Raw genomic sequence first — 13,172 nt, 5'->3', positions numbered from 1 at the left:
TTTATGTAAACTATTCCTTTAAGGGAGGTGGTCATATGTTAGGATACATAGCTCCTTCCAGTGGAATTGATGGGATTCGGAAAAACCCATGTAACAGGTGCTTGGAGGGGAGGAGTTGATAAATGAGAGGGATTTGTGTCACCAGATGAAAAAGAGGTGGAGCAGACGGCAAACTTTTTAATTTGAAATTACTTATACTGAAGAACGCATGCTAAGAAAGTAAATAAGATGCATTTTGATTCCGTGTTGACTTTAGGAGACCTAGGCTTAAAGGAATTATGGATTCTTGCCATTTAGACTTTTAAATCAAGTTCTTTCATTTGTGAGGTTGAGCTCCCCATCATCCGGTGTCAACAAAGCAGACGTCATTGCCTCGTGGCTGCTCAGGTAGATCCTCAGTATTGCCATTTCACCCCGTACCTGTGTCATGATCCAGCAGAACAGGACGCTTAGCAAACAGAAACTTGGCAGAAGCTTCCAGTAGCCCACCTGTTGTTGCTACTGTGATCCTTGTGATGAAAAGTTCCATATTGTTGCAGCATTCAAGGGCTGTCATTTCAAGTATGTCAAGGGCTCCTTCCAGGTGTACCCAAGAGTGAGCTGGATCCAGCCCAACAGATCTTTATCTCGCTAACAACTCGCTGCCAAAATACAGTTGTGTAAGTGGTGGATAATCATCCTAAGATTTGTGTTTCATCTGTGCTATTTACGTTATGTTAATGACACATCATTCTTTGCGTGTCAATAATTGGTTTCTCCTTGAAGGCAGATTAGTTCTAGTGTGGTGCACTGTATGTTGTCTTTACTGCTTATCAATAAAAAACAACCTTCAAACAAGAATAGACAACCTTTTCTCCTCTGTTCTTATCAAAACAAATCTCTCAACGTGATTTATCACTTCCAACAATTCAGTTTTTTTCTTGCTTATTAAAGGTTTCATCTAGATCTAAAGATTGAACAAAAACAATAGACCTGTATTCGCTCACTGCCACTGAACTTGTGCCATGTAGGTCCTCTCAGAAATGAACAAAAGTCTTGAACTCTACTGGGCCAGCTTTAAAAATGAAAAATGAAACCCAAAAATAAAGATTTTGTCATCATTTACTCTTCCCCATGTTGTTAGGAACCCGAGTTACTTTCTTATATCAAATACCAAAGTAGATATTTTGAAAAATGTTAAATGCTGATTGAAAAATATAAAAATGAAAAATACTTTGGAAGTGTTTGGACAAGAAACTGTTTGGTTACCCAACATTCTTCAAAATATCTTCTGTGGTGTTCAACAGAAGGAAGAAAATTCACACAGGATTGGAAGAACTTGAGGAAAATAATGACAGAGTTTTCATTTTTGAGTGAACAATCCCTTTAACAGAATGGAACATGAATAATGGGTAAAAATATTCATATGCTGGTTGAGCATACTCAATCTCTTTCATCAGCTCGAGAGATTTTCTCTGATATTAAAAAGTTTAGAGAATAGCCAGATGCAGTAGGCTTTATAAGAAAACTGGTACACTTATTCCATTTCAGAAGTTGCACGATTATTACGCTTCGACACAATAAATTAGCTTTCCTATTACAGCAAACGTGAATAATTAAGCCAGTGTTTCAAGATCCAGCTGCCCAGTCAGTTCCCTCCAGCTCTCTCTCTCTCTCTCTCGTTCTGTTCTAAGTGAATGGGAGGGGCTCAGAAATCCTCAGAGTGTATAAGAAGTGCCGTTCTCACAAGCAGGGATTTTACACAGCAACTCAGGACGAACGAAATGAGCTGCCCCAGAGCCGCTACAAAATGCTGGATGGACACCTTCTCCTGGGATGGTTATCATTTACCATTATAGTGCTTCTGATCAGCTTGCCTGGACCGTGCACGGCTTACTTCGGGTAGGCAGAGGAACTGTTCCTCAGTCTTAAATTTTTTTCAAGCTTCACGTTTTTAAGGAATAGACTAAGGATAGATTTGAAATTTATGAATCAAAAATCTTAGATAAAGACAATGCAATCTAGGAAACGTTTTGTAAACTTCTCTCCACAGCAACCTGTTGATTTCAGATTCAGTCTGAGTGATGTTCTCATTATAGCATGTTTGCATTAAGTCTCTGGTTAATGACTTCTTTATAAATTCAATAAATTTGCCCTTATTTACAAGCTCATTAAATGTGCATATCTGCACATCTATCAATGTATTAATTCAATAGTGTGTTTTGAATGGCAGGCACTAGCCGGTCAGGTTTGTCTTTTGCATAGATGCTTGTAGAAGAATGAAAACAGACACGAGCAGCTCTCAACAGCTGTTAACAATAAAGCTACGAAGATCTCTAACCTGGTGGCCAAAACGTCTGTTCAGATCGCAGATAATATTTCTTCATCCAGCATAAACAGTCGTTTTGGCACCCCAATTGCTCGCTCACTAAGTTTAATAAGCGTTAAGTTCAAGAATGTGTGTAGAATTTACAGTTTCCCCAGTTCCCCCTATAAACATTCCCCTAGCATAATTTTAATTGTTATACCGTGGGAACACCTTTGGAATATGTTCCTTTATGACGCCTACATTTCTGCTTATTGATATTCTTCCATTACTCGCCTTCATGTTTCGAAAAACGTGTTTAACTTTTAATCATCATCTTTAAATCAGTCACTTGTATCAACAAGTCTGAAGGGTAAAAGTAGAGAGGTTGACTGCAATGAAAGCCTTTTATATACAGACACGGAATATGTAAATGACAGATGTACATGAGTTAACGTAATCTAAGATTATTGGACGTAATCAACAGACAGGTGTGCGTTTGTTACCCTCATAGTGTTCTAACCCAGAAGTTGCAGTGATGCACAAGACAGAAATGTTTTCCCGTTCAACATCTGCTCAGAAGTACGTGACACTGTATCATTATTTCTCTTGGCTCTACTGTGATGGAAGATTCTATGTTAAAAGGTGTGCTACGGAGAGGATATTGTTAGGGCAAATCAAGGGCCAGGGTGGGAGTGGCTCCCTCAGGCCCCATTGAACATTATGAAGCAGTAAACCGGTTTGTTGGGCTGCAGTGGTTGTAGACTGGGTCCAAGCCTATTCTACCCCCTCTTAGGAAGTCAATAAATTTAATAAATGCTGGCCTGCGTTTGCATGGGTGGGACAGTACTTCATATAAAGATTTATAGTCTCCATTATTTGATCTGAAAGATTGTTATCAATTGGAGTTAGCCCCTAAGAATATTTCCCAGTTGTTTTTTGGCACATTTAATGGAACACGATAAACTACAATGTGTGATAATGAGCAGATATGCAGTGTCAAGAGGCTGTGTCTAATAAATGTCTGGATATTTTTAACATTCAATTTGTCATGCATATGTGAGGCTAACTAGCCATTGTTTTAAAGTACTCAAACTTTTGCCAGTTTCAGCATTTTGCTGACTTTGACGGAAACTGCTTGTACTTCCGTGTTATCGGGTCATGAACACAAACTATAGGAAACTCATTAGTGATATACTTCACTATGGGTGTTCTTTCAAATCTCACACAATGAGTGTTAATTTTGAATGCTGATATGGGTGTCATTTTCTAGGCTTTTTTTACAGTCAAAGTGGGGGGCGACTCCTCAAGACAAGGACACAATCACAAATCAAACAAGTGATTTCATCCTTGTGCCAGAAACAGCACGAAACCATTACCATCTGACATGTTGTCACACTTGCTTCCACTAACATGCACATAAATACCTTTCATGAGGCGAATGCATCTTCTGGCCACTGATTTACTTAAATAGAGGGTCAGTGTTGCATACCCAATTTCTCCAGTGCGGTGGAGCGTATGTGAAACTTAAACACAGTCTCTGTTTGACCTCGCTCTGTGTCTCTGAGGGTTGGGTGGGATTCCTTGCCTAGTTGAGCTGTTGCTGAAATTGTCATCCTGGCCACAAGAATGCAAAGCCTTAGTTTTTACCAGCCGTCCCGTAGCAGCAGGTGCCCAGTGTTGAATCTCATTCAACAGCAGTCTCAGGGAGACCAGGTTTAGTTGGTTGGGGACAAAATAGTGGTGGAACAATGCAGCAATACGGGGGCCGCATACGTTTTGTCTAGGTGTAGAGCTCACCTTAAATAGCCTGAGGGACGAAAGGGGAAGAGGTTATGTGCTGGGAAAACATGGGGAAAATAAGCCCTGAATATCCAAGGAATGAGATTCTTTTGTCCCTGGCTTTGACAAGTTTATGCAGATCTCCTGAGGAAGCCAGCCTGGGGACACATGTGAGGAACCTGAATTGAAACGAGGGTACAGACCGATATGTGAGAAGCTGGTTATTGCCGCCTGAATTATGATTGTAGAGATGTAAATTATGCTGTGTTTCAATTTGAAATGCCCAAAACTGTTAAACTGCTATCTCAACAGTAAGTTATGACGGATGTCTTGTCATTTAAAAGGAAGACTGGTGAAATGCGCTCGGCCCAAAGCTTCCACAGTATTTCTTTAGGTAACACTTAGACTCTGGCCTTTTGCATTTGTAGATCTGCAGTGAAAGCTGTGCATCCCGCCTCATGTAAATCACCTGTCATTTATTTTGATTTCGTTAACTAAATAATGAGTCATGTTTTGTCACGACCTGTCCATTAGTAGGTGCAGCAGTACTTGCAGTGCCTGATGTTTCCACCAGGGGGTGGAGTCACTACTGTAGAAAAGCCCTGCTCTTCAATCATCATCTGCTGCTTTATGAAACCTTAGCACAGTGGGAAATGAGTGGCAAAAACAGATATTAGCACAGAGAGCTGTGTGACCAGAATACAGGGAGAAGGTCAACAGAGCAGCAGTTTTTTCAAAGGTAGTTGAGGTCAGTTTGATCTGTTTGCGATGGCATTTTTTGGCCCCAGCTCTCAGGAAAGCCCCTGTACAGAAGCAGTTTTTTTCTGCATAAGACTAAGATTAAATCTCCTGACTAGAGTTGGGCTCGGGAATGTTGATGAGAGCGGCTGCCTGAGCTGCGGTGGATCGCCTTTCAGTGCTAGAGAATAGCAGTGTCTGCAACTGAAGATCCTCACATGTGACCACTTCCTACACACACCCACAGACTTTCTACTGAATCATATGCATATTTTCTTTTCATCAAACTGTGTTTCACTTAACAGACACGTGATGGTCTTTTCTAAAGGTGCAATTCCACCGAGGTGTGTGTCGTTGCTGGACAGCTTAACACAGTGTTTCGTTTCTACTATAAACACACTTATGATAATGAACGTTTCTTAGGCTTTCAAGACATTTCAAGTAACCACTTGAAAAACATCAATCCATGTCTCTATATTTCAACCGGTTGGTTTTTCCTCAATGGCTTTCTCGACAAGCTGTGAGAATGGCTTCTCCCGCAGGAGTCATCCCAACCCTGCCTTGATTATATGGTATTATTGCTCTGGGGAATGTCTTTAAATGTGTTTGGCACACTTGCACCCAAACGGCTCAATATTCTGGTAGTATGGCTCCGACCACAGTTTGGAGGTCTGCCTTGATTTTTTAAGAGAGGGCGGGTCCGCTCCTGCCATAACCCAGCCAGCGGTGTGTTTTGTAGATATGTAGGCTGTTGTTGGAAATGCAGTGATGGGCATCGCAGACAGAAGCGCATTGCCAGGCAAAACCGGAAAGCCAATATGGAATCTGAATAGCTTTTGGTGGTTGAAGATTGTTGAAATGACGTTAATTAGCGGCACTACCATGTCATGTGTTTTCCGTTTCCCACCACAGGCTGTTTTCCACCACAAAGGGCTTTGGGTGGACTCTGGGGCCAAAATGATCAGTGACAGCGGCCAAGATTAGATGACTGAAAAACCATAAGATGACTATAAAAACCCTGAGCAATGAACCATACATGCACATTTATTACATGGACCTGGTGTTGACGTCAAAACATTAGGCAAGACAAACCAAAAATGTACCTTGAGTTTGGGCTTTTTCTGTTTCATTATGCTTGCATCAAATTTTGAGTTTTGAATTGAAGCTGTTTAGTCTGTTAGAGCCGCACTGTCTGCATAACGTGAACAAACAAACAAAACACAAAACCACAGATGAATGTTTCAATAGATGGTTTTGGCTTACGCGCATGAATCAGTCTTAGGTCTTTAAGACTGAACTGGGGAACTATATACTGCTAAATTATTATATAAATAAATTATATTAAAATTCAAGTACTTTAAACTGGTTTGCTTTAGGCATCAGTAGTAATACTTGTACACTCCAATTTCACTTCTCCAAAATATAAGAAAATATATATAATCTCTGTCAGCAACTAATATAAATAACCAACTAATATAACTTGCATTTAAAGATTAATTGGTTCTGTGAAAGGCATTTTGGTCCTTGGTTCCTCAAGGCACCAGCTGCAGTACTTGTAACTACAAGGCACACAGACTTTTCGTCAGTCTCTAATATGTAGAAAAAGCTATATAATTTCTGTCAGCAGCAAATATAAATAACTGTAACTAATATAGCTGTCATTTTAAGATTAATTGGTTCCATAAAAGACATTTAGATCTTTGGAATGAAGATGATCAATGTATCAGCGCACCCATAGAATCAGTGTCATAGATGCCATGTCATTATATTGTCACACAACCATAAATGCTACGTTACTAAGCCCCGCAGTCAAAGCATGTTAGGATTCCCATCTTCTCGAGTCCATTTTTATGCTTTTATGGTCAGGAAAAACACATCATTAAGGGCTATGTTTGCATGCTTTTAGAAAAGGCTTTTAGTGGAAGCCCAAATGAGAGAGTGGGGCAGCTCTCGTACCTGTCACTGGGTGCTGGGGTTCTCAGTGCCATGGTGTGAGGTCGATAGGTAGAGTCATGTGGAGCTCTGTGGTGCACCCATGCTGTGCCAGTCACACAGTCACCATCGCTGAGCAGCTGACCTGTGTCGAGCCCGTAGTTAAACCTCTTACTAATGCTAACCACACGCACGGTACTGTACGCACCAACCTACAGCACTGTGTGTGTCCTACTCTACTACCGCTTCATTTATAGTTAAGTTATTTTCTAAGATATTGTGCCCTGTTATTATTGTTTCTCATAGGCACCACTGAGATTACTTAGAGTGAATGGAGACTATTGCTGTGCTGCTTCTCAGGTTAGTTTCCAAATAAAACAACCTCAGTTAATACAGGTACATTAGTGTCTCCTCAATTGTATTTCAAAAGAGATCCCTAAAATATGAAAAACTATGGCTATATTTGTTAAGTTAACATAATTTCTTCACTTTTTTTGTCACCTGAAACATGCTGGGACTGTATGTTCCAAATGCCATTATTATAAGTGCATACATTTGGATTCCTGCTGAATGAGCAAGGTATATTTGCCCTTTTTTTGTACTTCACGTTTATTTGTACTGTATAGATGGTTTCAACGGCAACAACATAAACAAATGTTACTGCGCATGCACGCTTTTGTGGCCCTTGAACAGCCAAGTCCTTCTAGAGTAGATATTTTTTTGATAACAAACAAAATATGTTTGCTGTGTTAATCAGGTAGACTTAATGAAAATGCAAATCTATCTTTGCCAGCAGGAGATGCTTTAAAGTGCGAGAAATAGAGGTTTCCCTAGTAACGGCTGTAAACAAACCAGAGCTACGCTCACAAACGCTGCTTTATCAGGCGTAACATGAAGACTTCCTTCAGAAATACAGTGATATAATAACACCCGTGCCTCGTTATGATATTAACATATAAATGTAAGGAATTATTATTATTTTTATTAAACATGCAGTACGTGCTCATGTTTATACAACAAAGCCTTTTTTAAAATTGTTTAGTTTTAAAATCGTGGCGAGTCTCCACAAATAAATAACTGTATGGGAAACATCCCACAGCACAACCACCTGAGCCCAACTTCAGTCTACTCATCACCTTGACTTTAACTGTGTTTGTAGAAGGCACCACAGCCAGACCGATATACACAACACAGACCGAAGTTAACTTAAGGATGAAACCATATATAACACATTTCCCACTCTCAGATAGCTTCGTTTTTGGGACACACTTTATTTTGATGGTCCTCATTAGACATTCTGTTGACTATAAGTAACTTTGCAAATACATGTCAACTACTAGTCATTAAAGTATTAGCATCTGCTTAATATTTGTTAACATGAGTAACTTTGCAACTAAAGTCAACTTAGTCCATATAGCCTAACGGTCTGATAACACTATACTAAATCTTTAATGACTGGTAGTTGACATGCAGTTTGTAAAGTTACTTTTAGTCAACAAAATGTCTAAAGGTGACCATCAAAATAAAGTGTAATTACAGTTTTGCTTCGGATAAATTCATTTTATCTTTTTGTTTATAGTTTATAATGAATGACAATATAATTTATGTTTGTTTTATACTTATATTTAATTCCTGTTCTTAATGCTGTTAAAGTTAAATGATTTGGTATGGAGTTAAAGGGAAATAAAATGCATGTTTCTAGTCTTTCTATGTTGTAAATGTTTCATTTTATTTACTGCTATTATAGATCATTTCTGAAAGTAATAATGAATGTGGACTCACTCCAATGCATCTTGCCTGTGTCTTTTTCTTTCAGTGATGCAGTTTTTTACCTAATGTGACTTATAGTCATTTTCTGGAAAATACGGTACTTATGTTCTACATTGAAATGTCAGTGGATTCAATTTTATTCAATTAGTTTGTCATCAGATTCTTCCAAGAACAGGGATTGCTCAGGTACTAAACTAAAAACAATTTTAAATGCTTAACTTGTCCCACACCATTTGTGCTACAGGCATGAACAATATCTCAACTCATGCATCTTGTTGAGGAAAGATGTACTACTAAATACCCAAGACTTAATATATGAATTTGGCAGATGAAATTGAGACATTTCTTTAGCAATGGTCTAGCAACAATCCACAGCATCATGGCAATACATTTTCCATAGATAAACACCAGCTCAACTTACACGTAGTATATCTCAACAATTGCTTGCTTATTTAAGACTGGCTCATTTTACAGTACATTTGATATTTAATTCAAACATAACTGAGAAATCCCCTAAGAAATTAAGGTTTCCTTTGGGATGTTCTAGGTATTGTCCATTTAATTTTCCTTTAGATATTACACCTGGTTACAGCTGTAGTAGACTGGCAACTCTGTTAATGATTTTAAGTACATACTCATGTGACCTTGCCAAACAAAATATTAGTGTCAAGTGAATAAACATGTTATCCTCATCCATCTGGCCCCACTAGCACATGGAAAACACTTTTCTTTGCGAAATGTTTCAAACATTCTGGAATGACTATCCGTGTCCAATTGATTTTTAGCCATCCTATGTGTGTACATCTGCAGTTTTTCTGTGTTCTGTTGTGACTAGAACTGATAAATTTACAACCTGATATTTCTCAACATCTCAGCTATAGTGCCAGTGACTGGTGATGGGAATCCAGAGAGCAAGTCTCATTAGACAGTCACAGCCCACAGTGACTCTAAAGGTCATGGTGACTCGTTCACATCCTGTGTGTGTCACTATACTGTTGCAGTCATGTCCCGTCATCTTCTTGCTATTTGGAAGCACTTTGTTCCTGTGAAGCAGACGGTTCGCTGGTTAATTCACAGATAATTTTGGGGTTACAGACTGTGTTCATGAAGATTTGTCTCCACAGAGAATAGTTTCTATATGCGGACTTGCATTAAGTGGTTGTGATTGACTCCAGTCCTAAAAATGATAACTATAGCGCTTACTACAATGCTTTTTTTTGGTCAAATTTGTGTTGGAAAAAATGGAAGAGTCATGAGTAATTTATCATTAGGTTTTAGTCAGATTCATTTTCAAACCTGCAATTGTTTAAGTCATTACAGTATATATTTCAATACAGTAATGTGCAACATTTGATTAAACTTCATATACTGTATACTGTATATATGAAGTTTAATCAAATGTTGCACATTACTGTAATGAAATGAAAAGGTATGGTAATGAAAGAAATTGCATTGTAACTTTCTCTCTCTCTCTCTCTCTCTCTCTCTCTCTCTCTCTCTCTCTCTCTCTATATATATATATATATATATATATATATATATACAGTACAGTCCCTAAAAAAAGTAACTAATTATGTTACTTAGTTACTTTTTATGGAAAGTAATACATTACATTACTTTTGCATTACTTTTTAAATATGAGCAGGGCTTGATTGTTTTTAAAATAAGAAGTTCTATTTAAAGCAAATGTAAATGCCGTTTTGCACCACTTTTTTTGAAAATGTAACTTAGATATTCTCTTGTAAATTAAAAAGTAATGCGTTACTTTACTAGTTAGTTGAAACAAGTAATTTTATTACGTAACTTGCATTACTTTCAATGCGCTACCCCCATATATATATATATATATACAGTAAAGATATTCACTAAATGCATCTTTTGGGAGAATACCGCTGAGATTCAAATTGCTGTAAAACCTATGTACATATAAAATAAATGTTGTCTTATAGTAAGTAGAGCTGTAAGTAGTACAGTTTTGAGTAAATAAAAACATTAACCAGTTACTGTTCTCCTAACATAATACACAACACCTGTATACTTTATCACTTCTTCACAGCTGCCACAATTTCTTCACAATTCAGAAACTCATAAACAATAAACACATCCAGCAAGTCTTACGACATATCCACCTGTCAAACCAGTAATTACTAACCTGCAATGCTGACCGCACCCCACAGGTAAACATTCGCTTGAGCATGATCATTATGAAAGGAGTCATTAGGATTTTTTGGCTGCCACACGTGGGGGCGGAAAGATGTAAAACAGGCTGCGACTGCTGCTTGGCTGGATCTACCACTTCTGCTTTCCTGCTGGGTCAAAGCAGCCAAACTTTAAATGGGACTCCAGCACTGCAACCTGAAATTCATCTCACTCTCTGAAGGAGATGTTCTTCTACCCCTGGAGTAGGAGGAGGTGTTTTCAGTACCCAACAGAGGAGGTGTTCGTGTTCTAGTGGAGTGTTTCTTGGGCCCCTCACCTCCTGGAGGAACTGTTCTGACAACAAAGTCAGTTCAGACAGGGTCAGGGTTGGAGGCCACAGGTTCATTTCCCTGACACTGAGCAGATATTGTGCAATTTCGATTTGCTTGCTATCTTTCTGGTATCTATAACATTCATTGTGATGTGTGAAATTTCATTAAAGCATCTCGAAACACTCTGTCCGAACGAACATTGCAGACTAATGCTAAATCCATCTTGCTGACACATCTGTTGAGATCTGGCTACGATTGCCATGTTTTTGTCCAGAGAATTGAAGAAGTGCATTCCAAGTCAAATCAGAAACACGAATGGACTGCTCCAAGGTTTTTGTTTGGCTTGTGCGAGTAACTCACACTTTTCCTCACATCTGTCTTTGTTTTGGGTTACTGTGGTAGACAGCTGGGGGGGGGGGGGTGTCTGAGAAAAGGCTTTGTTTGGGGTCAACAGCTGGGGGGGAATGATTGGCATGCATTTGAAGTAATTGGGGACCCTGTCTTGCCAGCCGAGAGACCACACAACCAGCAAGCCCAAACTCGCTGAAAGCTGGTTCGCTTTGTCTATGTTCGAGACTGTTAACTGTCTTGTGTGTATAAGGACTTGTGCAAGTGTGTGTGTGTGTAAGGACTTGTCTTTGTGGTGGGACCAAAGCTGTGAAACTGAGTGTTGCTGTGTAGTTTGTTTGCAGATATTTACTATAAACACAACAAGTGATAAACTTGCTAAGTGCACACTAAAATACAAAATAAGCAACTGTATGTAAAGCCAAAAATAGGCTATTTAAGATGTACAGTTTGTCCTCTGCACTGAATGGGTGCCGTCAGAACGAGAGTCCAAACAGCTGATAAAAACATCACAATGATCCACATGAAATAAAAAGCTGCATGTTGGTGAGAAACAAATTCATATTTAAAGGGATACGTCACCCCAAAATGAAAATTTTGTCATTCCAAACCCGTAAAAGCTTTGTTTCGTCATAAACAATGCGTAGTTAAATATAAGGTTCACTCAATTCTTCTTGTAGTTCAACTGTGATTTACTTTTATGTGTTTTGGGAGAGATGGGTGAATTTACATGATAATCCAAAGATCTGATTCTCTGAATGAATATTATAAAGTTTATAAACAACAAACACATTCTCTTACACACATTTGACTATCAGAATATAGTTTGTGTGCGCTGGGACTGGAGCATAGGCAGGAGCATAGTTCTTAGCATCCAGGGCCCGTATTCATAAAGATTCTAAGAATCCTCTCAGAAAACTCTTAATTTAGCTTAAAAACTTTTACGTAGGAGTCTTAGCTTAAGAGCGATTCGGGACCGATCTGAGAGCAACTCTGAGTAAGGAAAAGACAAAAACTTTCATCTCAGTGAAGTGGGGTTGACCCCGTTGCTATGTATGACACAATCTTTTGAAGACCGTGATTGGTTGGTTGTCCAAGAAGGAAAAAAAGAGTGTATTTAAGTATAGGGTCTATTCTAATTCTCACTTTGAATTTACATGCGTAATTATTCCTATTTCACCGTTCTCTCTCTCTCTCTCTCTCACACACACACACACACACACACACACACACACACACACACACATTATATGTGTGTATATAAATAATTTTTTTATTTACCATGCCTTTAATTTGCTATAAGGTATTTGATTGGCTTAGAATGATAAAAATTGTTCCACTCTTTCCAATTACAGTGATTGCTGTCCTATTTAAGTGGCGGTTTGAATGTTGGTTTTAATGTATCAAACATGGAATCAAAACCAAGAAGGGCGAGAAATCCCAACTGGACAGAGGAACAGTGTTTACTGTTAGCCCAGTTAGTGGATGAACACAAGGCCATTCTTAAAGGAAAATTCGGGCCGGGTGTCACAGCAAGGGACAAGAAGCAGACATGGGAGCGTATAGCACAAACTATTAATGGTTCATTCCCCCTGCTTGTGCGCACCTATAAGCCTGCTATATTCATAAATGCAGTTTTTTGAGCCTGCAAGGTGGGAATGTCCAGTGGAAACGAAATGAACTGCGACACAATAAGATGCTCTGAAAGTGCTGTAACTGTTTGTGTGATCACTCTGCTTACAGAAGGTTGTGACAGACCCAAATCATCACTATTGCATTGTTGCATTTTCCCAGTTGCCAAATATCGTAATGTAGTGATTACTTTAATTTCTGGCGCTATGGCATTT

General features: G+C 38.8%; 1 pseudogene; it reads left to right on the top strand.

Annotated features, from left to right (window-relative positions):
* Positions 1–1,676: 1,676 nt before the first annotated feature.
* LOC132096845 (protein Wnt-9a-like) overlaps positions 1,677–13,172 on the top strand; it is a 32,809-nt pseudogene continuing 21,313 nt past the window's right edge.

Source organism: Carassius carassius, chromosome 20 (assembly GCF_963082965.1).
Source record: "Carassius carassius chromosome 20, fCarCar2.1, whole genome shotgun sequence".
NCBI classification, from domain to species: domain Eukaryota; kingdom Metazoa; phylum Chordata; class Actinopteri; order Cypriniformes; family Cyprinidae; genus Carassius; species Carassius carassius.
Note: the sequence above shows the minus strand (reverse complement) of the source record. Positions and strands in the feature narration are given on the sequence as shown.